The sequence below is a fragment of the Aegilops tauschii genome, chromosome 2, assembly GCF_002575655.3.
Source record: "Aegilops tauschii subsp. strangulata cultivar AL8/78 chromosome 2, Aet v6.0, whole genome shotgun sequence".
In the NCBI taxonomy this organism is placed as follows: Eukaryota; Viridiplantae; Streptophyta; class Magnoliopsida; order Poales; family Poaceae; genus Aegilops; species Aegilops tauschii.
The window spans coordinates 112703899-112723613 of record NC_053036.3 but is presented as its reverse complement, the minus strand read 5'-3'; the positions used below and the strand labels follow the sequence as shown (position 1 = coordinate 112723613).

Genomic DNA, 19715 nt, shown 5'->3' with positions numbered 1-19715 from the left:
CCAAGCCCGTTTGCTCCTCTTATGGTTTTGCCCTTCCGTCACGTTTCCATCCAGTTAGTGCTGTTTGACCGTCTGTTGACCGTCTATGGACTTTTCGTTGGACTTATTTACCCCTGCTTCCTCACTCTGTCACTAGACACTTCCAAGTGGGACCCATCACTCAGAAAACATCCCTCTCTCTTCTCACTAACATGTGGAACCCACAATGGACCAAATATCTCTTAACGGACACTGCCATGTTATAAACATAATATCAATTTTGCATTACTTTTTTATGCAATAATTAACACTGCATAAACTAACTAAAACACCAGTAATTAACACAAATCAGTACTTAAGGTCGGTCTCATCTCGAATATAATTAATCATCAATACATAGTTGCCAGCTATACTAGCTAATTTGCATCAAGTGTTAGAAATGATGGGTCAACATTGAAAACACACCGTCTGAAGGTCGAGTATGAGCTCGCCGGAGCCAAAGGAATCGGTGCCGGAGCTCGTCGGAGCCAAAGGAATCAACGTGGGAGCTCGCCGGAGCACCCGGAATCGGCGCCGGAGCTCACCAGATCCTCCTCGCCCGTGCATCCCCATGACGGACGCTTGGCCACCGCCGCTGCAGCGTGGAAGGAGGCCCTGGGGAGGGTCAACGGGGCGCTTTGGATCTGGGCCAACGGGGGGCATCGGGGTTGGCTGGACCACGTTGGCGTGGATGAGGGTCCACGCGGACGTCGGCGGCAAACGGATCCAGAGGTGGACTTCCATGGGCAGCGGCCATGGTGGCTTTTGTGCTGCTCCCTGCTACTATTGAGGAAGAGAAAAGAGCAGGGTGAGAGATAGAGTGAATCGAGAGAGAAAGGGAGAGGGAAGGAGGTGAGGAAAGAGCATGGGCAGGGCAGCACTCACGCTCGGCCTCGACGGATCGGGGGCGGAGACGAGGTAGATCAGCGCCGAGACGAGGTGGATCTGGGGCGTGGAGACGACGAGGATCGGGGTGGTTCTCCTCCTACGGGCGCTCGGGATCGATGGCTCCACCACCGACGGGACCGCCGTTGGCCTCCCCCGCTAGCCATCGACGGGATATGTGGCTCCACCGCCGACAGGATTTGAGAGAGAGAGAGAGAGAGAGAGAGAGAGAGAGAGAAAGGGGATCTGATACTAGGGTTTGACCGATGGGATAGAAATAAAAGTGAACCTTGGATGGTTTTTGGACTGATGGGTCCCACTTGGCAGTGTCTCACTAGAGAGTGAAGAAGCAGGGGCAAATAAGTCCAACAAAAAGTCCATAGACGGTCAACAGACGGTCAAACAACACTAACTAGATGGAAACGTGACGGAAGGGCAAAACCATAAGAGGAGCAAACGGGCTTGGGCAAAACCGAGGGTTTTCAGAAACTAGGGATAAACCTGTCGAGTATGACCCAACTAAGGGTATAAAATCAATTATCCCAATGTCAAAACACATAAGTACCCTAACTATTACAAAGATTCCCTATGGTTTGTCCAAAGTGGAACTTTCCAGATATATAAGTCGAGAAACTCACTAGAGAAGAAAGTGATGACAGTGAAGCCGGTCACATCCCAGAGTGGGATCTTTGGGTGTGAAACTTTTTCTTCGCGTGTGTCCCTTTGCGCCGTAACCATGGACAATCTTCATCATTTAACTGGATGCTCGGGTAAATATTCACTATGAAGGGAGCAATTTCATCAAACTTTTCATAATCTTCTGAAATGTCTGTCTTGTCATCCACTCCCACGATGTTTCTTTTCCCTGAAAGAACTATGTGGAGATTTGGCTCATCGTATGATGTATTCGCTTCCTTATCTTTTCTTTTTCTCGGCTTGGTAGACATGTCCTCCACATAGAAAACCTGCGCCACATCATTGGCTAGGACGATGGTTCGTCTGCATACGCAAGATTGTTGAGATCCACTGTTGTCATTCCGTACTGCGGGTCTTCCGTTATCCCGCCTCGTGTCCTATTGACCCATTTGCAGCGAAACAAAGGGACCTTCAAACCACGTCCATAGTCAAGTTCCCATATGTCCTCTATGTAACCATAATATGTGTCCTTTCCCGTCTTGGTTGCTGCATCAAAGCGGACACCACTGTTTTGGTTGGTGCTCTTCTTATCTTGGGCGATCATGTAAAATGTATTCCCATTTATCTCGTACCCTTTGAAAGTCATTATATTCGAAGATGGTAACTGGGACAGCAAGTACAGGTCATCTTCAATAGCGGCATCATGCATGGCACGTGCCTGCAACCAATTGGCGAAAGTCCCCGTTTGTTCACGTGTAATCCAGTCGTCAGACTGCTCCGGGTGTTTGGAGCGTAGAAAATTCTTGTGTTCCTCCATATACATAGCCACCAAGGCAGAATTCTGTAGAACTGTGTAGTGTGCTTGAGTGAGAGAATGCCCGTCCATACATATTATTTGATCCGCTCCTAGCATGCCTTTTCCATCCAGTCTGCCCTTATGCCGTGATTCAGGAACACCAATCGGCTTAATGTCAGGAATAAAGTCAATACAAAACTCAATAACCTCCTCATTTTCGTGGCCCTTGGAGATGCTTCCTTCTGGCCTAGCATGGTTATGAACATATTTCTTTAAGACTCCCATGAACCTCTCAAAGGGGAACATATTATGTAGAAATAAAGGACCCAAAACGTTAATCTCTTCGCATAGGTGAATTAGGACGTGCGTCATGATGTTGAAGAAGGATGGTGGGAACACCAACTCGAAACTGACAAGACATTGCACCAAATCATTCTCTAACCTTGGTATGATTTCTGGATCGATTACCTTCTGAGAGATTAAATTGAGGAATGCACATAGCTTCACAATGGCTAATCGAACGTTTTCCGGTAGAAGCCCCCTCAATGCAACCGGAAGCAGTTGCGTCATAATCACATGAGACTTTAGGTTCTGGAACTTTTTCTCTGCCATATTTATTATTCCCTTTATATTCGACGAGAAGCCAGACGGTAACTTCATACTGAGCAGGCATTCAAAGAAGATTTCCTTCTCTTCTTTGGTAAGAGCGTAGCTGGCATGACCCTGATGTATGTCGTCTTTTGCATGCATACATTGCTGGTCCTCTCATGCCTCCGGTGTATCTTTTGTCTTCCCATACATGCCCAAAAAGCCAAGCAGGGTCACACAAAGATTCTTCGTCACGTGCATCACGTCGATTGCAGAGCAGACCTCTAGGTCTTTCCAATAGGGCAGGTCCCAAAATATAGATTTGTTCTTCCACATGGGTGCGCGCCCGTCAGCGTCATTTGAAACAGGTTGTCCGCCAGGACCCTTTCCAAAGGTTACCTTCAAATCCTTGACCATATCATGTACATCAGCACCAGTACGGTGGCGAGGCTTCGTCCGGTGATCCGCCTCACCTTTGAAATGCTTGCCTTTCTTTCTTACGGGATGCCTGCTCAGAAGAAATTGACGATGTCTCAGGTACACATTCTTCCTACAATTATCCAAATATATACTGTCGGTATCATCCAAACAGTGCGTGCATGCGCGGTATCCCTTGTTTGTCCGTCCTGAAAGGTTACTGAGAGCAGGCCAATCATTGATGGTCACGAACATCAACGCTTTTAGGTCAAATTCTTCCTGTTTGTGCTCATCCCACGCACGTACACCTTTCCATTCCACAGCTGTAAGAGTTCTTCAACTAATGGCCTTAGGTACACATCAATGTCGTTGCCGGGTTGCTTAGGGCCTTGGATGAGCACTGGCATCATAATAAACTTCCGCTTCATGCACAACCAAGGAGGAAGGTTATACATACATAGAGTCACATGCCAGGTGCTATGGTTGCTGCTCTGCTCCCCAAAAGGATTAATGCCATCTGCGCTTAGACCAAACCATGCGTTCCTTGCGTCACCTGCAAACTCCTCCCTGTACTTTCTCTCGATTTTTCTCCACTGCGATCCGTCAGCGGGTACTCTTAACTTTTCGTCTTTCTTACGGTCTTCTCTGTGCCATCGCATCGCCTTAGCATGCTCTTTGTTTTGGAACAAATGTTTCAACCGTGGTATTATAGAAGCATACCACATCACCTTGGCAGGAATCTTCTTCCTGGGGCGCTCGCCCTCGACATCACCAGGGTCATCGCGGCTGATCTTATAACGCAATGCACCGCATACCGGGCACGTGTTCAAATCCTCGTACTCACCGCGGTAGAGGATGCAGTCATTAGGGCATGCATGTATCTTCTGCACCTCTAACCCTAGAGGGCAGACAACCTTCTTTGCTTCGTGCGTACTCTCGGGCAATTCGTTGTCCTTTGGAAGCATATTCTTTATCATTACTAGCAACTTTCCAAATCCCTTGTCAGATACACCATTCTCTGCCTTCCATTGCAGCAATTCCAGTGTGGTGCCCAGCTTTTTCTTGTCAGCTTCGCAATTCGGGTACAACAATTTCTTGTGATCCTCTAACATCCGCTGCAAATTCTTCTTCTCCTTTTCACTTGCGTAGTTTCTCTTTGCATCGGCAATGGCCCGACCTAAATTATCAGCGGGCTCATCTGATGCCTCTTCTTCAGCTTCTTCCCGCATTCCCGGCTCAGCTTCTTCCCCCATTATTGTACCATCGTATTCAGGGAACCCATGGCCAGGATAGCTGTCGTCGTCCTCTTCTTCTTCACTGTCTTCCATCATAACCCCTCTTTCTCCGTGCTTGGTCCAAACATTATAGTGGGGCATGAAACCGGACTCAAACAGGTGGATGTGAATGGTTTTTAACTTGGAGTAATTCCGGTCATTCTTACAACCAGCACATGGACAAGGCATAAAACCATCCGCCCGCTTGTTTGCCTCAGCCGCAATCAGAAAAGTATGCACGCCATTAATGAACTGGGGAGAGCATCGGTCATCGTACATCCATTGCCGGCTCATCTTCATTACACAACACCGAAGAGACCAAATTAATACAAGTTCATACATAAAGTTCACACATAAAGTTCATACAACACTTAAATGCAACATACAAATAACTCTCTAGCTAAAGCATTTAAATGCAACAACAAATGCGATCAAGACCGCAACTAAGATAACAATTGATCCAACAGCATAATGATACCAAGCCTCACTATCAACGACATATTTTCTAATCTTTCTAATCTTCAAGCGCATTTTCTCCATCTTGATCTTGTGATCATCGACGACATCGGCAACATGCAACTACAATTCCGTCTTCTCCCCCTCAATTCTTTTCAGTTTTTCTTTCAAATACTCGTTTTCTCTTTCAACTAAATTTAACCTCTCGACAATAGGGTCGGTTGGAATTTCCGGTTCACGTACCTCCTAGATAAAAATATCCATGTCAACTTGATGGGCATAATTTGTCATAAACACGAAATGCAACAAATAGTTTTAAAAGAGAATATACCACATCCGATCATAACACGGACGAGGGCCAACGGGGACGGATATCAAAACCATGGCACTATGTATAACAAACAACGTACGGGTAAGATAATTATACAAGTAACTATATATCTAAATCACACAAATATGATTTTTTTATATATAAAAAAGATAAGAACAAGAGGCTCACCACAAGGTGGTGCCGGCGACGGGTCGGTGCGGACGATCTACGGTGGTTAGGACAGAGACGGGAAGGCACTAAGTAAACCACACCTTCATATGCAAACTAAGAGTTATTTTGAGCTCAAATTGCATATAAATCAAATAAACTACCACATATAATTCCTCCCAAATTACTAAAAGCCACAAATTAATCACTATATAAAGCATTGCAAGAGCTAATCTAGCAATGAGAGATGAAAGGACAAAGTTGCTAACCTTTGTGATCACTTGAATGGATGGGGGCCTTCAAATCTTGACAAAATTTGGGCAAAATGTGTGATGAGCTCGAGGAAGAGGGGAAGAACAAAGATGAGAGGGGGAAAAGGGGAGAACAGAGGGAGCTCGATCGCGGGTGGACGAAGGGTTTATATATGAGTACCTTTACTACCGGTTCGTGGCACGAACCGGTACTAAAGATGCTGGAGGGGCCCCAGTCTGACAATATCCTGCCACCACTTTCTTTAGTAACGGTTCGTGGCACGAACCGGTGCTAAAGGTTCGCCACGAACCGGTACTACTGAGAGCAGCCCGCCTAGTCGTTGGAACCGGCACTAATGGTCACATTAGTGCCGGCTCAAATACAAATCAGGACTAATGAGCTGAACATTAGACCCTTTTTCTACTAGTGGCGGCACCGAGAGTAAAATTATTCCACTGGTTGGCCAACCAAGACCGGTGTTGGACTACTGAGAGGTTGGCTCGCCATGGACTTCAATAGCAACCTCGTTGTCTCCTATGCGATCAAGAGCCAAAAAGGCTCCGGCACCTACTGTTGGAATGTTCCTTCGCTCGCCAGGCATGGCACGAGGTCCTGGCCTGGTTGCGCATTCCAGCCCCGATTCCCACCTGCGAGCCCTCGCACATGGACTGGTAGAAGCATGCCAGGGAGAACACGCCATCGAGCCTTCACAAAGCCCTGAAATCCGATGCGTTGCTTGTGCCTTGGATGGTTTGGAAGCATAGGAACAGTTGTGTCTTCGACAACGCAACACCATCTATGCATACACTACTCGATAGGATCAAGGACGAGGCCCGCTCTTGGGCGGCTGCTAGGGCACCTGGCCTCTAGCTTGTGCTGCCACAAACTTGAGATGTGCACTAATCATGTTGTAACCAGCGCGTCCTTAGATGTTTGTAACTAAACTTGTATCTTTTCAATGCAAAGATATGCAAAGCTTTTGTGTTTTCTCAAAAAATATACTCCCTCCGTTCCTAAATATTTGTCTTTTTAGAAATTTCAAATGGACTATCACATACGGATGCATATAGACATATTTTAGAGTGTAGATTCATTCATTTTGCTCCGTATGTAGTCACTTATTGAAATCTCTAGAAAGACAAATATTTAGGAACGGAGAAAGTATTTTATAGTGTAGATTCACTCGTTTTGCTTTGTACGTGGTCTACATTGAAATATCTAAAAAGCCTTATATTTAGAAATTGAGGGAGTAGATAGTATGCCTTCAACAAGCGCCGCACAAACTATACTCATGACCCAACACGAACGACGAGGTTCTTCAGTGGCAATGCTTTTAGGAAGGGAGCGACGCACAAGCGCCGCCGTCACCGGACCGAACCACCAAAGCCAGGTTCTAGGTTTTCAGCCAGAAGAACCAATCTAAACATATCCTAACAATGCTTTCAACAAGGTAAATGTGCAACAACATTGCCTATTATAAGGTATAACCAACTCGGGTCAGACCTAAGTTTTCACCCCAAAGCTCAAGACCGGGTGCTGAAAAAGCATCATCATCAAAGTCACTCGTGTGTTGTTTTCATCAATTTTTCTCGATCCCAACAGCTACATACGATGTGTGACCGTCACCTCTGCACACCATACCCTTGCGTAAGTCACCGTCCATAGATTACATCTCACTGCCGAAGGTAACCACCGGATCTGAAGAGAGAAAATCCTCGCAAAGATCTTTTAGTGGTCATCAAAATCCGCCGCAAAGCCGCTGCCGCAGGCTGGAGTAGTCACCCCATGAACCAACATCGATGATAGAGCACACCATCACCACCTCATCAACGAGAGCCCTACCCAATCTGGTCGGCCCAGTAGACCATACCGCCGAAGGGCGGATTTGCGTACGATGGCGTATTCGTGTCCAAGTGCACTGTAACTGCAACACACCATTGGATCCACGCTGGTGTATTGGATTTGGGCAAACCATGCACGCACGGAGGCGCCACCAGGAGGTGCACACCAGTGACGCACCAGGGCTGGAATGGGACATGTAGCTCCGCTGGCAACAACACCAAGGAGGAACCCAAGCCAAAGTGTCCAGCGGCCCTTGGTGAGGAGTCCCACGGCTGGGGAAGTACACCGAACCGGCGGCAGCGCATACCCGGCGTGGCGAGGTAAGATCCATATAGGGGCAGATCTGAGCGGGAGCAGGAAGGGCGCGCACAAGAACCCGCCGCCTCGAACCACCGGCCAAAGACGGCGAGGGGAGAAAGGGGTGGCGTGGACCTGGAGCGACGGCGGCGGAGCCACCCGACCCGAGTCGACGCGATCCCTTTTTTTCTAAGACGTCGAGGTAACTGGTACCCTGCTTTGTTTGTAGCTTGTACTACTCTTTTTCTTGACGGCAAATAGATTTTATTCCTCACATAATCGACATGTCATTTACAATCAAATGAGAAATAAAATCAGGGATTTCATCCTCCCAGCAAACTGAAGATCTATTACTAAAGGAGTACTTTGCTATTTCGTCTGCTACCTTGTTGGCCTCCCTGAAACAATGTTTGAAGGATATCTTTGCATAGTCCAAGATCAGATGTTTGCACCCCGTGATGGTTGCGACTTCAGGTCCTAAATAGTCCTCTATTTGGTTAATAGCGTCCACAGTAAAGGAGCAGTCTGACTCAATTTCCACCCTAGTACGGTCAATCTGACTCGTCAAGTACATTCCGTTCCTTATTGCGATCCACTATGCTGAATCCACATCATATATATTAGGCAGAAACCAACCAGCTGCAGTTATGAAATCACCCCGTTCATCACGAGCCACTGCACCACAAGCACCCGAAAATGTTTCATACTAAAAGAAGGCGTCAACATTTATCTTCACCATCCCACTTCCTGGTTTTTTCCACATGTGATCACTCTTTCGTACTGGACCTTTAGGCGTGAGTGATCTCATGTAATTCGTTGCTAACACTTTGATAGATAGTGCAGTTTTCTCGGGGGTCTGAACTTGTGTCCCCTTCACTGTTTGTCGTCGTTGCCACCATATATACCGTGCCGCTATGATAATGAGTTCTGCCCTTGGTATCTCTCCATCAGCGCCTTTTAGTTTGGAGATAATTTCCATGGTAATAGACCCTGATCTATCTTCCAAAACAGCCCTCCAAATATCTTGCAGTAAGCCCAACTGTTCCCAAACTTTGGTCGCTCGTCAGCATTTGAACAAACAGTGTTGTATATCTTCATCGCCAATCAAGCATACCGGGCATTGAGGTGAACATGGAATGTGGCGATTTGCTAATGCTCCCAAGCATGGGAGTGCACCGTGTAGAACTTTCCATGCAAAATGCTTGATCTTTCCTTGTATTTTCAGTCTCCATATATCATTCCACACAAGATTAATTTGTTGTCTCCCTTGACCATCAGCTCTCATCAGACGTGTTCCATGTTGATGCTCAAATTCCTTATGATAAGCAGACCTCATAGAAAAAGTGCCTGAACGTGTATAGTTTCACGCTACAAAGTCCTCTGTCATATTGGCATTCAAACGAATTTGTAAAATCCTGTAGGCATCAACAGGTGAGAAGGCATCTCGGATAAGACCCTCGTCCCATTGTCCTGTGTGTGGGTTTATTAATTCTTCAACTTTCGAGAGCATTGTAGCACCCCTCTCAGTGACAACTCTTCTTGACACACTCAATGGAATCCATGGGTCCTGCCATATATCAATGTTCAATCCCGTTCCCACACGCCAAATATAGCCCCTCTTGAATGTCTGGATACCTGCAACAATGCTTTGCCATGTGTAAGATGATCCTTTCTGTGGACTTGCTCTCAAAATGCCACCATCCGGGTAGTATTTTGCCCTCAACACTTGTGTGCACAAAGAGTCTGGGTTCTGGATTAGTCGCCAGTACTGTTTTGCTAATATAGCAAGATTAAAACTGTGCAGGTCTCTAAAACCAAGTCTGCATCTTATTTTTCTCCTCATTATCTCCCACCCAAAAACCAGAAATTTCATCGGTAATAGCCTTGCAAATCCCTTTAGGTAGCTTAAAAACAGACATAGCATAAGATGGGATTGCATGTGCTATAGATTTGACCAAAATCTCTTTACCTTGCATCGAGAGTGTTTTCTCTTTCCAACCCTTCAGCCTCTGACACACTTTATCAACCAAGTGATGAAAACAGTCACTTCTATCCACACCAACCATAGTAGGGAGACCCAAATATGTGTCAGACAGAGCTTCTGTCACAATGTTTAATTCTCTGCAAACATTCTCTCTAGTATGGACACTTGTATTAGGGCTGAAAAAAGTACTTGATTTTGCATTACTCACAAGTTGTCCCGAGCTACTACAGTATGTATCAAGAACCCTTTGAAGAGTACTTGCATTATGTGAGTCAGCCTTCATCAGGATTAAAGAATCATCCGCAAATAACAAGTGCGAAATAGGGGGTGCATTTCTGCAAACACGAACCCCCTCTAGTCCTCCAATCTCTTGTTCACGTGCTAATAAACTTGTTAGTCCTTCAGAACATAATAGGAATAAATAGGGAGACAATGGATCTCCCTGTCTTAGACCTCTCTTCAGTTTTAGTATTATTAAAGCGGACTCTGTAACTTACTGAAGATACACACTCCATAATAAGCTCCACCCAATATGCATGAAATCCCATCCGCAACATTATTTTCTCCGGGAAACCACATTCCACTCGGTCATAGGCTTTATTCATATCCAGTTTGACAGCACAATAACCATTAGACCCATGAGTTTTCTTCTTAATTGCATGAAAACTCTCATAGGCTACCAACACATTATCGGCAATGAGTCTACCTGGGACAAAAGCACTTTGTGTTGGAGAGATGATATCGGGAAGTATTAGCTTCAACCTATTTGCAAGCATTGTTTAGATTATTTTATATACCACATTGCATAGACTGACATGCTTGTATTGTGTAATTAACTCTGGATTGTCAACCTTTGGAATTAGCACAACATTTCTAAAATTCCATCCTGAAGGGATCTTCTTTTTGTTTATAGCATCGAGCACCTCATCCGTCAGGAGCCAGGAGCCTTCATATCACCTATCTGGAACAAAGCTTTGCGAACATCTTCTCTGGCATACTCAGCCAAAAGCATATTATTCATTTCACTAGACACCAAAGGTCTTATAGAATTTAACATGTCCTGATCCGCCACAACCGAAGTAGATGTGAGACCTTGAAAGTAGTCCCTAATCAGAGGCTTAAGATTATCCTTACGTTCTACCCAACAATCATTACTATTTTTAAGCTGCTTGATTAAATTCCTGCGCCGACGTGCCGAAGCAAACTGATGAAAGTAGACTGTATTCTGGTCGACCCGGTGTAGCCAATTTACTTTTCCTCTTTGTGCACAGTATATTTCATCTTGTTCAAGCAGGTTCTCTATAAAAAGAGATAATTCCTTTTGCTTCATCCGCACCTTTGATGTTGGGCTAGCCTTCATAAGTGCCTCAAGCTCACGATGTGCATTCCTGAGAACATCTCCAACAGCGGCCGCAAAAACCCCCCGCGCGCGGTAAACTACCATTTTAGTGCGCGGGACGTTTTCGCGCGCTCCAGCGGAGGCGGGAAACTCGCGCGCGGGAAAAAGCGGGAGGTCGCGCGCTAGATTTGGCGCACCGCTTCCGGCGCGCCTATAAATTGTTGCGCGCGCCACGCGGCCTCCCATCGCTATCCACATTGCCACACGCTCTCTCCCCGCTTCCTCTGCTTCCTCTGCCGCTTCCTCGCCCCGCCACCGATACGCCAGCATGCCGCCGCGCCGCCGGGAATCTTCGGGCTACCGTGGTGTCCGTGAGCACCCCTCCGGTGCCTTCTACGGTGAGATTCGGTCCGGCGACGTCCGCCTCGGCCTCGGCACGTTCGAGACCACGCACGAGGCCGCCCGCGTATACGACGCGGCGGCGTGGAGCCTCCAGAGGCCTCGCGCGCAGATGAACTTTCAGGACGTCTGGACGTGCGAGCAGGCGCAGGCCGTCGCCCCTCCGCCTCGTCTTATAACAGACCAGGACTGTGAGGAACACCGTTGGCGGCAGCGCCGCCTCCTCATCGTCGAGGAGGACAAGCGAGCCATGGCGGAGTGGCGCCAGCGCCACCGGAGGACGTCGCCAACGAGAACGCCTTCTGGGCAGAGAGGACGGCAAGGCGCCGCGCAGAGCGGGCGGACAGGCATCGGCGGAAGGCACTGGCCATATCGCAGTTTGATCTCGTTAACGCAGGTGGGGAGTCGTTCTTTGACTCAGACGATCCTTGTTGGGAAGATGCGTGGCTCGATACCTCGGACAACACCAGCGAGAATGATGATGATGATGAGGACGACTCGGAGTAGGTTCTAGTTGCACCGTAGTTTTTATCTAGTTGCACCGTAGTTTTTTTTCGTGTTGGACTAGTTTTTTTTATCTATCTATGCTATGATGAACTGTGTACGCATTGTGAAATATCTATGTATCGTTTTTTTATCTATTTTAATCTATGCATATTTTTTTATATGAGTGCATATGTTGTTTGTGCGAGAGCGCGTGCGCAGTTTTTTGCAGCGGCTGCTAGAGCGGCTCGCGCGCGCTAAAATTTGCAGCGGCTGCTGGAGAAAGCGCACCGCGCCGCGCTAAAACAGACGATCCGCATGCTGCATATGGGTTTTTAGCGCGCCGCGCTACCGTTGGAGATGCTCTGAGTCTGGACCGTGGTTCCTTTAGCACCCTCCGATCCCATGCATGCCTGTCATGATGGACAACTGCTAGTTTCGCTCTTGTACCCGGTCCAAGACCGCGTTGGGCAGCCTTCCGCCATGCAGTTTTCACAACCTCCTCTACCGTCTCCTCCGCGAGCCAGCGGGCTTCAAAATTCCTCCTGTATGATGGCCTTCTTTCTGCCACTCCGGCTAGGTGTTTAGTATCCAAGCAGATAGGTCGATGGTCTGACTTGCCCATCTCCAAATTGCATAAACCCGCCCAAGGGCGGTGTAGCTGCAGCCATCCAGCGTTTGATACTGCTTGGTCGAGTCTCTCTCGCAGTCCCCCACGGAACCATGTGAATCGGCCCCCTCGTAGCCCAAATCCTCTAGAGAACAATCAGACAAGGCGTCTTGGAATGCTTGGAGGCGGGAGTGGGGTCGTGGGGCCCCGCCCTCCTCCTCCGACGAGAACAAAATCTCGTTAAAGTCACCTATTACTGCCCACGGTAAATTGGATTGTGCATGAAGATCTCGTAGTAAACGGTACATACGGTCTTTGTTATCTCAGCTCGGCTCACCGTAAGTAAGCCTCCACATATCCCCATTATCCTCCTCCACCGAAACATCGATAAAATCTAGGGTAGAAGCCCAGGAATAGATCCTCACCTCCTTCCAGGCTAGTAGCAGTCCACCCTTTCTTCCATCCACACTGGGAGCAACAATCATTTCGTCCGTGCGCAGTTTCCTCATCAGCTCTCCCGCCCTTGTTTCATCCAAATGCGTTTCGGACAGGAAAAACGCATCCGTTCATGCCGCCTCTGGATGTCCAGAAGCGAACAAACTGTCGGGGCCCCGAGGATACCCCGACAGTTCCAACTAATGAGTTTCATTGCTCCCGGCGAGCACCCTCAAGGGGTGTCGCCGATATACTGTTTGAACTTGTCTCACCCTCATTTGTTGCCTTAAGTCTCTTCGGATTGTGTATCTTTTGAGGTGTACTCATTAAGCTCTTATCAACAGCTTCAGTTGCTATATTTCCAGTAAGTTGACCTTATCATTAACAAAGCCTGGGGGTGGTACAGCACCCGAGAGGAAACTAGTTGTATTGCCATGTAACATTCTAAAATTCTAAATTTTGGAATGTTATAATAAATATATAGATTTGATTGTTTGTTTGATTGATTGTGTGATTGATTGACTGAAAGTGAGTGAAATTTGAAACTTTTAAAAGTTAAATGAGAGGGAATAAAAGGACTTTCCCAAACTTTCATTTTTGCATTTATGATCTCCGTGAATTCAAATTTTTTTCAAATACAAAACCCTAGAGAGAAGATGATATGACATCTTCCATTTAAATTAAAATGAAAAGGGTTTTTGAAAATATTTGAATTTTATTTAAAAATATTTTTTAACTCAGAAACTTTATGCAACTCAATGAATTTCACGAGACACTACTAGGAAAAGGGCTATAGATGATATGGACATTAATGGCGCACCATGTATGTGGTGCGCCACTGCTATATAGCAGTGGCGCACCAGATACAGGTGCGCCATTATTGAAATATTACTAATGGCGCACCTGGTGTGTGATGCGCCATTAGTAGTTTTGAAAAAAAATAAAAAAATTTGTTAGCAGTGGCGCATCAGGGGATAGTGCGCCATTACTAGTTGACATAGTAATGGCGCACCACACCCACCGTGCGCAATTAGTAGTAAAAAAAATAAAAAAATTGTTAGTAGTGGTGCACCATGGGATAGTGCATCACACACCAGGTGCGCCATTAGTAACCCTGGTGCTAAATGCGCACACCCCCCCCCCCCCCCGTTGACCGCCTTTTCAGTTTTTTAAAAAATAAAAGAAAATGTTGGAAATGTCAAAAAAATAAAAGAAAATAAGTTTCCCATGTGATATGTGGTCTAGTTGTTGGGAAAATTTACAAATATGAATTTCGACTTTATTTGCAAAATCTCTCTGGAATTTAGTAAAATGAGCATAACTTTTGCATACGAACTCGGATTTAAAAGTTTTTTATATGAAAAATCATCTACTCGAAAAGTTACATACGAATTGAACTGGGGGAACCTCGTTCAACATCTTCAAAATCCCCAAAAACTTAACAAAACGAAAGATACGGGGCTTTTAATATCTAGAGGGGGGAAATGAAAAAAAATTCAAACTTACTAGTGGTGCACCGTTTGGTAGGTGCGCCACTAGTAACAGAAAAAAAATTTGGTTTCAAAAACAAATTTGGAATTTTTTTTCCAAAATATGATACGTAATATGACCGGAAAGTTTGAAATACTTTTTCAAAATTTCATCACACTCATGAACATGAACAAATTCCTAGAAATCAACAAGGTTTAATAGGATTGATATGATAGGTATATCAACAAGTGCTTGTGAAGTGAGCTGGTGCCGGGGTTGGATAGAACTGCGAAGTTAAGCGTGCTCGGCCTGGAGTAGTGTGAGGACGGGTGATCTTCCGGGAAGTTTGACCACAGAGTCCGATTTGACTTGAGATTAAGCATATTGACCTGAGATTAAGCCATAGTGACCCGAGATTAAGAAAAAAAATTGAAAAAATTTAATTTTTTTTTTGAAAAAAACTTTTCTGAATTTTTTTTTAAAAAAAAAATTGTTAGTAATGACGCACTATAGGTGCGCCATTACTATTTGAGATACTAATGGCGCACCAGAGGTGCGCTATTACTATTTTGTTATTAATGTCGTGATAATAGTGGCGCACCTGTAGTGCGCCATTAATAGCAAAAACAGGTGCGCCACTAATTAGCCTTTTCTTAGTAGTGAGAGAAGATAAAATGACTTCTTTAAATTATATGAAATATGAGTTGGAAGTTTCAAAGAAACCAAATTTAACGCCTCTTTGAAATCATTTTCAATTTGGAGTTATTTTGGTTTTTATTCAAATTATTTTTCTCCAAAAATAAAATATATGGAAAATATGGTAAAATGATTCCCTACATCAGAAAAATTGGAGAGAAATAAATTTGAAATCATTTCGGTATTTTTAAAATGATTTTCATTGGATTTTATTAGAGTTGTAGCACTTTTTGCTTTATTTGAATTTTTGTAGATTTTGTTTGACGTTAGAAAAATGTTCATGTGGCAGAAAATATTTTTCTGAAAACTTTGATATATTATATGCCTATATAATATTTTTTATTTTTATTTCTTTTTCTGTTTTTATTCTCTGGTCTGTTTTTTTAAACTTCTTCGTCGAACTGGGCCGGCCCAGCTCAGCCAGGCCGCGGCCCAGCCCGACGCCTGTGCGTCCCCGACCTCCCGCCGGAGTCCGCCTCCAGCACGCGTCGCCGGCCGCCGCCGTATTCGCCCCGGACTCCCTCCCTCGCTCTGCCTCCTCGCCCAAGTCACCGCCTCGCCCCTCCATAAATACCGAGTCCCCGACCCTCTTCTCTTCGCCAACCCGAAGCGCCTCAACTCGCCGCCGCGCTCGCTGGAAACCGCCGCCGACGAGATCCGCCTCGCGTCGCCCCGCTCCATCCCGTCTCCCTCGACCGCCGCTGACGCCGCCATCGCCTTCGCCTCGACGGGCCGCACCTCCCCATCCACTCCGCCGTCGTCGCCGAGCCCCGGAGCCGCCGTCCCGTTCGAACCCGAGCCACCGCCGCCGTCTTCCTCGCCGTCGACGCCGCCCCGTCGCCGCGGTAAGCCGCCGCTGCTTCTCGGCCATCCGATTCTCTTTCCACGGTTAGGATTAGATCTAGCTGGTTTTTTTTCTTTTCGAAACGGTATCGCCTAATTAGCGAACGTTCACTGGTTAGGCCTCTGTAGTGGACGAATTCGTCGCTTATGCTTCTGTAGCGAACGTTCGTCTGATAAGTTTTTCTTTCTCTGTTTTATTTTGGCCAGGGACCTATCCGTAGTTCTATTCTTATAGTTTAGCCCCTGCTTTTCAATCTATCACTACTTTTCGCTCGTTTATCCAAATCCAACGAAACCAACGCCCACTTCTTCGTTATGATCTCCTCTATCCAGTAAAATAACTTAAACATATTTTTGGAAGTTTTAAAATTTGAATTCAAACAGATTTGTATTTGAACTTCGTTTGATCGTAACTCGAGTTTTATAACTCCGTTTGAGTTGATTCTTTTTTGCAAATTAAAGCTCTTGACCTAACTTTGTGATAAGGCCAAATTCACTTAATTTTGGTACTGTTAGAAATTGTTTTCTGTTGCAAGAGTTATTTGCTTGGTGTTGAAGCTTTCCGAATTGTTTTCTTCGTTCTTTCCGATCTTTTGAGTGATTGCTTATGTGTGGTTACTATTGCTTGCTCACGATAGATTGACCGGAGTGTGACGAGTAGAACTATCAGGAGTTATGAGTGTGAATCATCTTCATCAACAGTACGAGGCAAGTTCACACTTTGATCATATCCCTTTCATACCCAGTTTTTTTATGCATTAGTTTCAACCCTCGAATACTGCATGGTTAGGACTTGATGACATGTGGGTATTGGGAAGTAGTTGATGAGGTAGGAACCTATTGTCCTGCATTCAAACCTTGGGAGTTACTTCTACGTTATGCTCATACTGCTCCGCTAAGCTCGTAGACATGGATTGGTTGAGTGATTCATGACAGATGTGAGAATTATTATTTAATGGTTAACTTAAGGTGACTACTTTAATACACATCTGGGTGGAATGGTAGGGGCACCCTGGAGTACCCAGTGGTCTGCCCGGGCACCTGGAGAACCCAGTGCTTGCCCAAGGGGATCCCGGAGGACCCGTGTGATCACCCTATGGAATGCCACCCAGGCTCAAAGGGATCATAAGATTATTCATGCTAGAAACTTCCGTGTGCAACCACAAGCTATTATGGGCTCTAGCATAGTTGAGTATGTTGCATGACCTCTTTTAGTGATGGGCTAGCAGATGTAGGGGAAAGTAGGTGTAACTGTCCACCCAGAGTAAAGAGTTAGTGCTTCTGAAAGACGTTGTCTCGGCCATCCGTTCCTCAAACGCCATGTAGTGCAAGAAATTCAACGGAGGAGATCGAGTCTTGTGGGGAAAAGTGCGCAAACCTCTGCAGAGTGTACAAACTAATCATGGTTAGCCGTGTCCTCGGTTATGGACATCTTGAGTATCTGGTTCTTAAATTAATCATGTTGATCTCAACACTTTATTTAATTAATTTGATTGGGTTAATGATTATTATTTTGGGATTGAGTTGGAGGAACCTTCTTAATATTTCAACAAACTTTGTAGTTAAATAAAATATATTCCTTTGCAGTAGGGAAAAATTGGCTTTATGCAAAAATAAACTTAGAGCTTTCCACCAGCCAAATATGCATGTAGTGATAGCTATTATTCATCATTATCCTATGGTGTGAATTTGCCAGTACATTCAATGTACTGACCCTTTGTGGCTGCAACATCTCATGTTGCAGGATTCTTACGACGAGTAAGTGATACGTTAGGGTTACGTTTTCTACACTCAACTTTGCCGTTGGTATTGATGGGAACCCAAAACCTTGTTGTTACTTCCGCTATATGGATTGAGGTAATAGTATTTACGTTACTTTATACATGTGATTTACCTCTGTTATAAATCCTCAAGTATTGTGTGTGTCAGCATACCGATCCAGGGATGACACTTAAGCACAGAGACTTGGCCGTCTGAGGTTGGGTTGCTACATGCCAGCACCACCATGCCCAATAATGTTGCCGTCTTGGCCTATCAATCTTTTCCGAGCTATGGGTACAATGGCCCCTGGGTTTCGATTCCCATCTGGATCAACTTCCATCTCATTGTTTTCCTGTGTGTGTGCCTCACCCGGGTTACCACGCCCTCTGCCAAAGCCCCATCCTCTACCAGCTGTACCACCTCCACGAGCACCTCGTCTGCCAATCTCCCCACTCATAGTCCTCAGCCGGATGTATACCATCGCCACATTCTGTAATTGTATGGCCTATCAGACCGCAAAACTCACAAAAGTCAGGAAGCTTTTCATATTCAACCGGATACTTTTTTTCTCCTTCAGAGTTAGAGGAACAAAGCGAACAAGTGGTGTATCCAGTTTTATAAAAACTCGAGCCCGCGGATACTTTGTTGGGTTTATTCGGCCTTCATTGACAATAACCTTAATTGGGGGAATTCCAACCTTTTTGGCGATCTTCTCCGCTATCTCTGTTTTCTTCATGAGCCCCTCAGGGATTCCCATGATCCTTGCCCACACCGGGATACGGTCAAGCTTATATTCTTGCACATTAGTCAAGCCGTCGTACTCCTCCAGAACCACAGCTGAGTTACGAAACAGCCACAGACCACCGTTCATGACACGGTTCCAATCACCCAAGCACAAGAACTGGGCCAAGAACAAGTTATCACCCTTCGGTTTGAAGGTTACGCCCTGTACCGCCACCCATGCGTTTCGCATAGACTTGAACAGTGAGACATGGCTAAACGGCTTTTGGGTATGAACCTTAAAAATTGCTATCCATCTTGTCTCAGCAATCAACCCTTCAATCTCACCTGAGAGATCTAGTTCCTCCTCTCCCTCGCCATGGAGGTTTAGGCCTTTGAATATGTCCTCCAAGATTGCTTCATAGTCCCGAGACCCAGAACCATCTCCGCTAGCAGATGCTCTGTCCGCCGCCGAGTTCATCGGGTCCGCCGCCGCCATCGGCGCTGCCTTTTCCTTTGCTGTGTCAGCCATGCACTATCACCGTCGGACTGTCCCAAACTAAGGGGATCACGTAGGTACTCCTAAGGAGGGGATTAGACGTGAGAATATGTGTGAGTTGAGCTAGATCGGGAGCCCTAGCAGTGCGCCGCCAGGGGACGTAGGGAACCCTAGGCGTGTCCTAGGGGAAAACTCCTCATTTCCCTGATGCAACATAGAATGTAATAGCTTGTACTACTTGTTACTAAGGTCTTTTCCCTAAAAAAGCATATTATGATAATTTTGATAATTTGACGAAATGGACCAATAGTATGATAGTTTTGGGCACTTGGCATTTTTTGTGAGCTTCATTATGCTGCAGCGTGACTCATTTTTGCCAAAATTATCAAATTCTTTTCCTCTTTGATGACATTTATGATAATTGGGAACAACTGAAGAACTTGTGCATTTGCCCATTATGCCATTCTCGTGCACTTCAGGTTGACTGATGTTTGCTATACAATCTTGGCGCTACTCTCTAACAGAAAGATTCCTCCA

At 45.7% G+C, this 19715-nt stretch overlaps 1 long non-coding RNA gene and 1 other non-coding gene across 2 annotated transcripts; one reads left to right on the top strand and one right to left on the bottom strand.

Moving 5' to 3' along the window:
- Positions 1–206: 206 nt before the first annotated feature.
- On the bottom strand, positions 207–1129 carry LOC120974466 (uncharacterized). Its single transcript, XR_005769863.1, has 2 exons — positions 904–1129; positions 207–801 (listed from the first exon to the last, which is right to left on the bottom strand). It is a non-coding gene; the product is annotated as an uncharacterized lncRNA (long non-coding RNA).
- A 6377-nt stretch (positions 1130–7506) lies between these two features.
- LOC109754152 (uncharacterized) lies at positions 7507–11213 on the top strand. Its single transcript, XR_012202016.1, has 2 exons — positions 7507–8141; positions 10837–11213. It is a non-coding gene; the product is annotated as an uncharacterized protein (transcript).
- The last annotated feature ends 8502 nt before the right edge of the window (positions 11214–19715 follow it).